The sequence below is a fragment of the Erpetoichthys calabaricus genome, chromosome 11, assembly GCF_900747795.2.
Source record: "Erpetoichthys calabaricus chromosome 11, fErpCal1.3, whole genome shotgun sequence".
NCBI classification, from domain to species: Eukaryota; Metazoa; Chordata; class Cladistia; order Polypteriformes; family Polypteridae; genus Erpetoichthys; species Erpetoichthys calabaricus.
In genome coordinates, this window is record NC_041404.2 from 122319495 (window position 1) to 122328998 (window position 9504).

The window sequence follows — 9504 nt, forward strand, 5'->3', positions numbered from 1 at the left end:
AGTACCTGCACTCATGAATATGTCTGTATGCGTCAGTCGCTCAAATCCCCGCGGTTCGCACCGGCGAAGTTTTGCTTTTAAATTTTTATTAAGAAGAAAAGAAAACCTTTTAAAATTGAGGTAAAATATACCAATAACAGTTTGTTAAGGAACTGTTTTTTTTGTGAAGCTGCCTTCACTCGAGTGATCACTTCGAGCTTTAAGCCTGAGAAATCACCCCGTAAATGCACACGTTTAATTGCACATCTATCTATCCTTCTATCTCTCTCTCTCTCTCTCTCTCTCTCTCTATATATATATATATATATATATATATATATATATATATATATATAGCAAAATACCCGCGCTTCGCAGCGGCAAAGTACTGCTTTAAAATTTTAAATAATAAACTGAGGGAAATTATACCAATAATTATTTGTTAAGGATCTCTTTGTATACTATGTTGTCAGTTTGCCCCTCCGGTTGTAATATGACCAAGTTGTGCGCTGAGCTTACTCTTGAGCATGCAACGTATAGTTGGCCATGTTAAAGCAAATCAAGAACAGCAAGACCGCGCCAACTGCGGAGCTCAGCTCGGAGTGAAATGAAGTGAATGAAATGAGGTGAATGGGAGGGGAGATGATCACGTGAGTCCAACACCCGCCTTAACTCTCCATCCCTCCACAAACACACAAACACAGTCTCTCGGATCCCAACTCTCCTTTATATATATAGATAAATAGCAAAATACCCGCACTTCGCAGCGGAGAAGTAGTGTGTTAAAGAGGTTATGAAAAAGAAAAGGAAACATTTTAAAAATAACGTAACATGATTGTCAATGTAATTGTGTTGTCATTGCTATAAGTGTTGGTCTTTTATATATATAACATACACACACACACACACATAAACATCCATCCATCCATCCATTTTCCAACCCGCTGAATCCGAACACAGGGTCACGGGGGTCTGCTGGAGCCAATCCCAGCCAACACAGGGCACAAGGCAGGAACTAATCCCGGGCAGGGTGCCAACCCACCGCAGTATATACATATCTACATATCTATATATCTATATATATATATATATATATATTAGCAAAATACCCGCACTTCGCAGCGGATAAGTAGTGTGTTAAAGAGGTTATGAAAAAGTAAAGGAAACGTTTTAAAAATAACGTAACATGATTGTCAATGTAATTGTGTTGTTATTGTTATGAGTGTTGCTGTCATATAATATATGTGTATGTGTATATGTATATATATATGACAGCAACACTCATAACAATGACAACACAATTACATTGACAATCATGTTACGTTATTTTTAAAATGTTTCCTTTTCTTTTTCATAACCTCTTTAACACACTACTTATCCGCTGCGAAGCGCGGGTATTTTGCTAGTTTGTTATAAAGCCAAGCCTAATCACACATGCCATGATTTAAAAGAAACCTTTGTTCCCTAATTTTGCAGTAGATTTTATATTAATGTGTGTTAGTTAATGTTATCACTTGTTATGGGTTTGTGCACTGAGCTTTGATAGCATTAATAGTCTCTTTTTATTCTGTGAAATGCAGTTTGTGATTGCACTGGGTCACATATATGCAGTGACTCAATGGTAGCACAGCTTCTTCACATTTAGGACATCATGGTTTTGGCTTTTCCCTGCATAAGTAGTGAGAAAAGCACTATTATTATTATTATTATAAAAATATAAAGAAACAAAATTATACAACCAAACAATTTTTTTTAATTTTAAAAAGGAAACAAATGTTATTATTAAAACTGTGCACTATTTTGTTTTATGCACATTGAGATGTGCCTTGTTCAGATATGAACAAAATGTCCATTTGTTTATTTCAAAAATTTGAAAAAGTATTGGTACTACCTCAGATTCTGTTCAGTTATATCTTTTTTATTGTTTTTTTTTTGCACTTTTTGATGTTCCTGTTTCACATATGACCAAATTTAAAGGGGATATTAATTATTTTAAAATGTGTCATTACCTTCTGTATACCAGCCTTTGTAAATGTCTGGCCCAGCTAAATTTCTTGTTTTGATAATCTGGCCCAACTGAATTTGTAATTAAATACTAAAGTCTCGAAAAAATGAACTCTTGACATCTGCAATGAAAATGTACAGGTAAATTACATTCTCTTTGTAGTATCTTGAGTTAATTGAATACAGCACATGAACCAAAATGGGATTGTCATGGTGGTTCTGAAATGACCAAAAAGGCAAATACAAATTTTTCTCATGTTTGGGAGAAACTATCAGAGACTTATACCCTGTTTCTCTAAAGTGTGAGCCCCCATTAAGATGGGATGGCCAGATGAAGCAGAATTAGCATTCATTATTCAAAATTGGCCCTCATGACATCTATATATATAATTCACTAAAGCAGCCGACCATGGCAGGCAAGACGCAAGACAGAGCCCCGCCTGCCAACTCACAGAGCCCCGCCCACCAACAATTCACTAAGTAGCCGTGCGCCGATGATTTCCGCACGTGTTCAGTCTCTCCCTGTGCATTCCCTGTGCAGCAAGCGAGCGAGCCAGAGAGAGAGAGAGAGAGAGCGACACACACAGGCGCGCAAGAGAGAGACACACACACAGGCGCGCGAGAGAGACACACACAAACACAGGCACGCGAGAGAGAGACAGACATACAGACACGCAAGAGAGAGAGAGAGAGACACAAACACAGGTGCGCGAGAGATTGACACACATACAGGTACGAGAGAGAGAGACACACACAGGAGCGCGAGAGAGAGACAAGCACAAACACAGGCACGGGAGAGAGAGACACACACACACAGGCGCGCGAGAGAGTGACACACATACAGGCACGTGAGAGAGACACACACACACAGGCGCGAGAGGGATACACACACAGGCGCGAGAGACACACACACACAGGCGCATGAGAGAGAGACACACACACAAACATAGGTGCGGGAGAGAGAGACACACACACAGGCGCGAGAGAGAGACACACAAACACAGGCGTGTGAGAGAGTGACACACATACAAGCACGCGAGAGAGACACACACACACACACACACAGGCGCGAGAGAGACACACACAAACATAGGCGTGCGAGAGAGACGCACACACAGGCGCAAGAAGAGAGACACACAAACACAGGCGCGTGAGAGAGTGACATACATACAGGCACACGAGAGAGACACACACACACAGGCGCATGAGAGAGACACACACAAACACGGGCGCGCGAGAGAGACACACACACAGGCGCGAGAGAGAGACACACAAACACAGGTGCACGAGAGAGTGACACACACACACAGGCATGCGATCTATATCTATATATATAATTCACTAAGTCATGGCAAGCAAGACGCACGCACGACAGAGCCCCAACCACCAACTTTCACCTTCACATTGTTTTCCTTTTATTTCTGATCCCGTTCAACAACTATATGGCGACATCGACTTCTCAACTGTGACTCCGGAACAACTCAGTACGCGAGCTATATTAAGCATCACCAACGAAGACTTGCTACACCTTAATGAACAAGTACTGAAACCTATCCCTACTGACAAAGTAACTTTCACCAGCGTTGCCTCCATCGTCACAGACGATCCCGCAGATCAAGTTTCATTCCCCGAAGAATTTCTTAACAGTCTTACTCCCACTGGCATGCCTCCGCATAAACTCAAAATTAAAATAGGTTCAGTCGTCATGCCTTTCAGAAACCTCATGCCAGCAAGAAGTCTCTGTGATGGCACTAGACTGACTGTTACCAGCATTCACCGCAATGTACTGGAGTGTAAAACTATCGCAGCTCCTACCTCACAAACTGTCCTTATTCCCCAGATATCCCTGACCCCATCAGATTCAAATTTGCCTTTTACTTTTACACGCAGACAATTTCCTGTTAGATTGGCCTTTGCAATGACAATTAATAAGGCACAGGGACAAACTTTCAAAAAGATATGCCTGTATCTGCCAAAACCAGTTTTCAGTCACGGACAATTGTATGTTGCTCTCTCCAGAGTTCCATTCTTTTCATTCACTCACAGTCGTATCCTCAAACCCACCCCATTTGGACAACTGTGTCGTTCAGGAAGTGTTCACCCATCAATAAATAATTATGCGGCGTATGCTACGCCATGGGTTGGCTAGTTATCTTATAATCCTCTCATTTTTCTTCCACTCTTAAATTGCAATGGGACACTTCATTTGCTAGACTAGGATCTGTACAAAAGCCAGTTGTCAATGAAAAAGATCATCTGGTTATTTTTCTAATCTAGCGACTGCTGTACCAGGAAACAGTTATCCAGTTGGAGATTTAGAAGCCCTCTTAATCAAATGGGCTTTTCCCAATTCAAGAATTATCTCTAGGTACAAGACTTTATCCTGAGAACTGACCATGGTGCCACAGCAGATGAACATCCACAAAGAGATGAGCATCTGTGTCACTTGGCAATTGGATGACCAGTAGCAATACAAATTTAATGTAAGTGATCCAACTTGGGCATTCCATGTCAATGCAGAAGCTTTTTTCCAGGTCTACCCAGGGGTCTTGGCTGAGATAGCCATAGCACATGCAAGGAGAAAACCCATTTAATTCAGTGCAGGACCTAAATAAATACACACAGGAACGAAATGGGAGACACAGCATGTTAATATACCTCTACTTTTTTCCTCTAGCCTGGAAGATTATGAAAAGCCTTTAGCCTCCTAAACAAGTTCTACCAACCTAACCTGGCATCATGTAAATGCCCGCCAATGGAAGACCATTGTTATTTGTGACTAGTGACAGCTAAGAGATAGTGGTGTTCTGCCAGACTTAAAAGTTTACTAAATAATATTGAAAAAAAGAAAAAGACAGTGACAATATCAAATAGTATAACCCCTGGCACCCCAACACTTTGAAGCTTTTACTGTGTTCTCATTTTGGGTATCCTTTGACACTACCCTCCAACAATATCTTGATTTACTTTCAAAGGCAAAACCAAACTTACAAATTACATGAAGGTTAATTCAGTGTGAGTCAGTGTTCACCTTTTAAACCATTTCATTAGAATAGTTATTTGTATTGGACGCACCCATGATAAAACAATCAAAGGTATTTTCTCCTAGTGATGTTTAAGTCCCTGTAGTCATGACATGCCTTTGTCAAGTTTGCCACCTCCTCCTTGTCTCATTATTAGTCAGTCAGTCATTGTCTAACCCGCTATATCTTAACACAGGATCACGGGGGTCTGCTGGAGCCAATCCCAGCCAGCACAGGATGCAAGGCAGCAACAAACCCCAGGCAGGGCGGCAGCCCACCACAGGACACACACAAACACACCCACACACCAAGCACACACTAGGGACAAATTAGAATCTCCAATGCACCTAACCTGCATGTCTTTGGACTGTGGGAGGAAACCGGAGTACCCCAGAGGAACCCACGCAGACACGGGGGGAACATGCAAACTCCACGCAGGGAGGACCTGGGAAGCAAACCCAGGTCTCCTTACTACGAGGCAGCAGCACTACCACTGTGACTCATTATTATTATTATTATTATTATTATAACAGTCACCATTGTGTCATCAGCAAATCTGATGGTATCATTGTTGTACTTGTAAAAGAAAGTGTGCATTAGTGAATGCATTTACATGCGCTTTATATAACCCATTTATTCACAGAAACCTGGTTTATAAAATGCTATGTAAATCCTCATTCTGGTTAAAGAAACTGGGTTAATGATGTATGAGAATCCAGGGGCAGGATCCTGTGAGCCAGATCACCCTCAGGGAATCGTGCCACATAGCTGTAGTACCATAACTGACACTCCCTCACAATGCAGGTAATGTGCCTCATTTGGGACTCCGTGAGCAACCGCCTGTTTAACACAAAGGCAAACCAGCGGTATCCAAGGATTCTCCAAAGAGACACAGCACTGAAGGAGTCCAGTCTTCATCTCAGGTCACTGGATAGCATCCATGTCTTGCAACCATATAGCTAAACAGGAAGCACCAAGACTCTAAAGACTTGGACCTTCGTCCTTTTCCAAAAATATCTGAACACCACACACCCCTTTCCAGTGACTTCATGACCCCGATTCTCTCCCAATCTATCTACTGACTTCATAGGAACAATTATCAGAGACATGAATAAGGTAAGTAAGCCTCTCAACATGATCCACATTCTCTCCGCAGACAGACACACTGCCGATGGTTGTTCCCAAGAGGTCATTAAAGGTCTGTATATTGATTTTTACCCAGGACACTTGCAAGCCCAGACACTCAGATTCCTCACTCAGTCTCTAAAGAGCCCTGAAAAGAGCCTCCATTGACTCCGCAAAGATCACAGCATTGTCAGCAAAGTCAAGATCAGTGAATCTTTCTTCAACAACAGATGCCTCACAGCCACTGGACCCCACGACCTTGCCCAACACCCAGTCCATACAAGCATTGAACAAAGTAGCAGCAAGAAAATACCCCTGACAAACCCCAGAATCAACTGGGGAAAATGCAGAGATCCTGCCTCCATTCTGCATAGCACTCATAGTATCAGAGTACAAGAAAGCCATGATATCCAGTAACCTTCGGGGGATCCAGATGTCCAATAGGGCAGCTTGATCAACTGAGTGGAATTCATTATGAAAATCAACTAACGCTGCAAAGAAACTCTTCCGATATTCATACTTGCACTCCATAAGAACCCTCTGTGCCAGGATGCGGTCAATGGTAGATAGACTTAGGCATAAAAGACTGCTCCAGTCACTAGTAGGTGAGCAAGTGATCACAGATCCCATTGAGGTTGACCCTAGCAAAGACCTTACCCGGCATCGAGAGCAGTGTTATCCCCTTGTAGTTGCCTCAATCCAGGTGATCATCCTTCCCTTTCAAGTTATGAGCCCTTTCCTGGGTATTACAATGCATCCGGAAAGTATTCACAGCGCATCACTTTTTCCACATTTTGTTATGTTACAGCCTTATTCCAAAATGGATTAAATTCATTTTTTTCCTCAGAATTCTACACACAACACCCCATAATGACAACGTGAAAAAAGTTTACTTGAGGTGTTTGCAAATTTATTAAAAATAAAAAAACTGAGAAATCACGTGTACATAAGTATTCACAGCCTTTGCTCAATACTTTGTCGATGCACCTTTGGCAGCAATTACAGCCTCAAGTCTTTTTGAATATGATGCCACAAGCTTGACACACCTATCCTTGGCCAGTTTCACCCATTCCTCTTTGCAGCACCTCTCAAGCTCCATCAGGTTGGATGGGAAGCGTCGGTGCACAGCCATTTTAAGATCTCTCCAGAGATGTTCAATCGGATTCAAGTCTGGGCTCTGGCTGGGCCACTCAAGGACATTCACAGAGTTGTCCTGAAGCCACTCCTTTGATATCTTGGCTGTGTGCTTAGGGTCACGTCCTGCTGAAAGATGAACCGTCGTCCCAGTCTGAGGTCAAGAGCGCTCTGGAGCAGGTTTTCATCCAGGATGTGTCTGTACATTGCTGCAGTCATCTTTCCCTTTATCCTGACTAGTCTTCCAGTCCCTGCTGCTGAAAAACATCCCCACAGCATGATGCTGCCACCACCATGCTTCACTGTAGGGATGGTACTGGCCTGGTGATAAGCAGTGCCTGGTTTCCTCCACACGTGACGCCCGGCATTCACACCAAAGAGTTCAATCTTTGTCTCATCAGACCAGAGAATTTTCTTTCTCATGGTCTGAGAGTCCTTCAGGTGCCTTTTGGCAAACTCCAGGCGGGCTGCCATGTGCCTTTTACTAAGGAGTGGCTTCCGTCTGGCCACTCTACCATACAGGCCTGATTAGTGGATTACTGCAGAGATGGTTGTCCTTCTGAAAGGTTCTCCTCTCTCCACAGAGGACCTCTGGAGCTCTGACAGAGTGATCATTGGGTTCTTGGTCACCTCCCTGACTAAGGCTCTTCTCCCCCGATCGCTCAGTTTAGATGACCGGCCAGCTCTAGGAAGAGTCCTGGTGGTTTCAAACTTCTTCCACTTACGGATGATGGAGGCCACTGTGCTCATTGGGACCTTCAAAGCAGCAGAAATTTTTCTGTAACCTTCCCTAGATTTGTGCCTCGAGACAATGCTGTCTCGGAGTCTACAGACAATTCCTTTGACTTCATGCTTGGTTTGTGCTCTGACATGAACTGTCAACTGTGGGACCTTATATAGACAGGTGTGTGCCTTTCCAAATCATGTCCAATCAACTGAATTTACCACAAGGTGGACTCCAATTAAGCTGCAGAAACATCTCAAGGATGATCAGGGGAAACAGGATGCACCTGAGCTCAATTTTGAGCTTCATGGCAAAGGCTGTGAATACTTATGTGCATGTGCTTTCTCAATGTTTTTATTTTTAATAAATTTGCAAAAATCTCAAGTAAACTTTTTTCATGTTGTCATTATGGGGTGTTGTGTGTAGAATTCTGAGGAAAAAAAAAGAATTTAATCCATTTTGGAATAAGGCTGTAACATAACAAAATGTGGAAAAAGTGATGCGCTGTGAATACTTTCCAGATGCACTGTATGTTAAACTGCATACAGCCCTGCAAGTGGTCCTCCAACTTGCAGGGAAATCTTGGGGGTTAGTGACAGGATTGTCAAAGTCAAAGTGTCAAAGTGAACTTTTTTGTCATCTCAGCCATATACAAATATACAGATAGACGAAATTGCGAAGCTCAGGGTCCACAGTGTAACAACATGACGTGCAAATAATAATTTAAAAATAGAATTAAAATTTAAATTAAAATTAAAACACAAACAAGACAAGACATTGCACAAAGACAAGACAAAGACAAAAAAGTAGCAGCAATATTGATGTGTAAGATATGTAATATAATAAATAAATAATAAATAATAGATATAGATAATACAGAAATTATCAGTGTATGATAATAGTTGTTTAAGACATATGTAAACAATGACAGGTCAGAATGTTTCACAGCAGAAGGATAACAAGAGTGTTAAAATACTTAAATGTCAGTAGGAGATTTTCAGTTCTTGTCTCCATGCACACTCGTCTTTGCAGGACAGTGGCTCACATGTATAAAAGTTCTGTTTTTAGAGGTGGTTGAGGCCATGTGGAAGGTCCCGGGGGCAGCCTGGTGTTAAGGAGTCTAACAGCTTGGGGGTAAAAACTCTCCTGCAGCCTGGCAGATCTGGCTTTGATGCTGCAGGATTGGCACTCCAGCCACCATAAAAACTTCACGCAGCTCTGAAATGGCAGACAGGACTCCTTTCTACGCTCCACAGGTGTAGCTCTGCTGAAGCCACCCATAGGAAGGACACTCACATTATGAAAAGAACGGAGGAAATACCTCGGTAGCCTCATCCTCAGAAGTGTTAAAAGTGTCCAAGAGTCAATGGGGTTAGGTTGAGTTAACTCTGTATTTCAGTGGACCCTCTGAGGTGTGCAGACCTGGGACTGGCCAGATCTCTGTAGTTGGGTACAGCTTTAATTCATGTGGTTGCTCTGATTGCTGTCATTCTCAGGGAGTAGCTGTTGCTATGG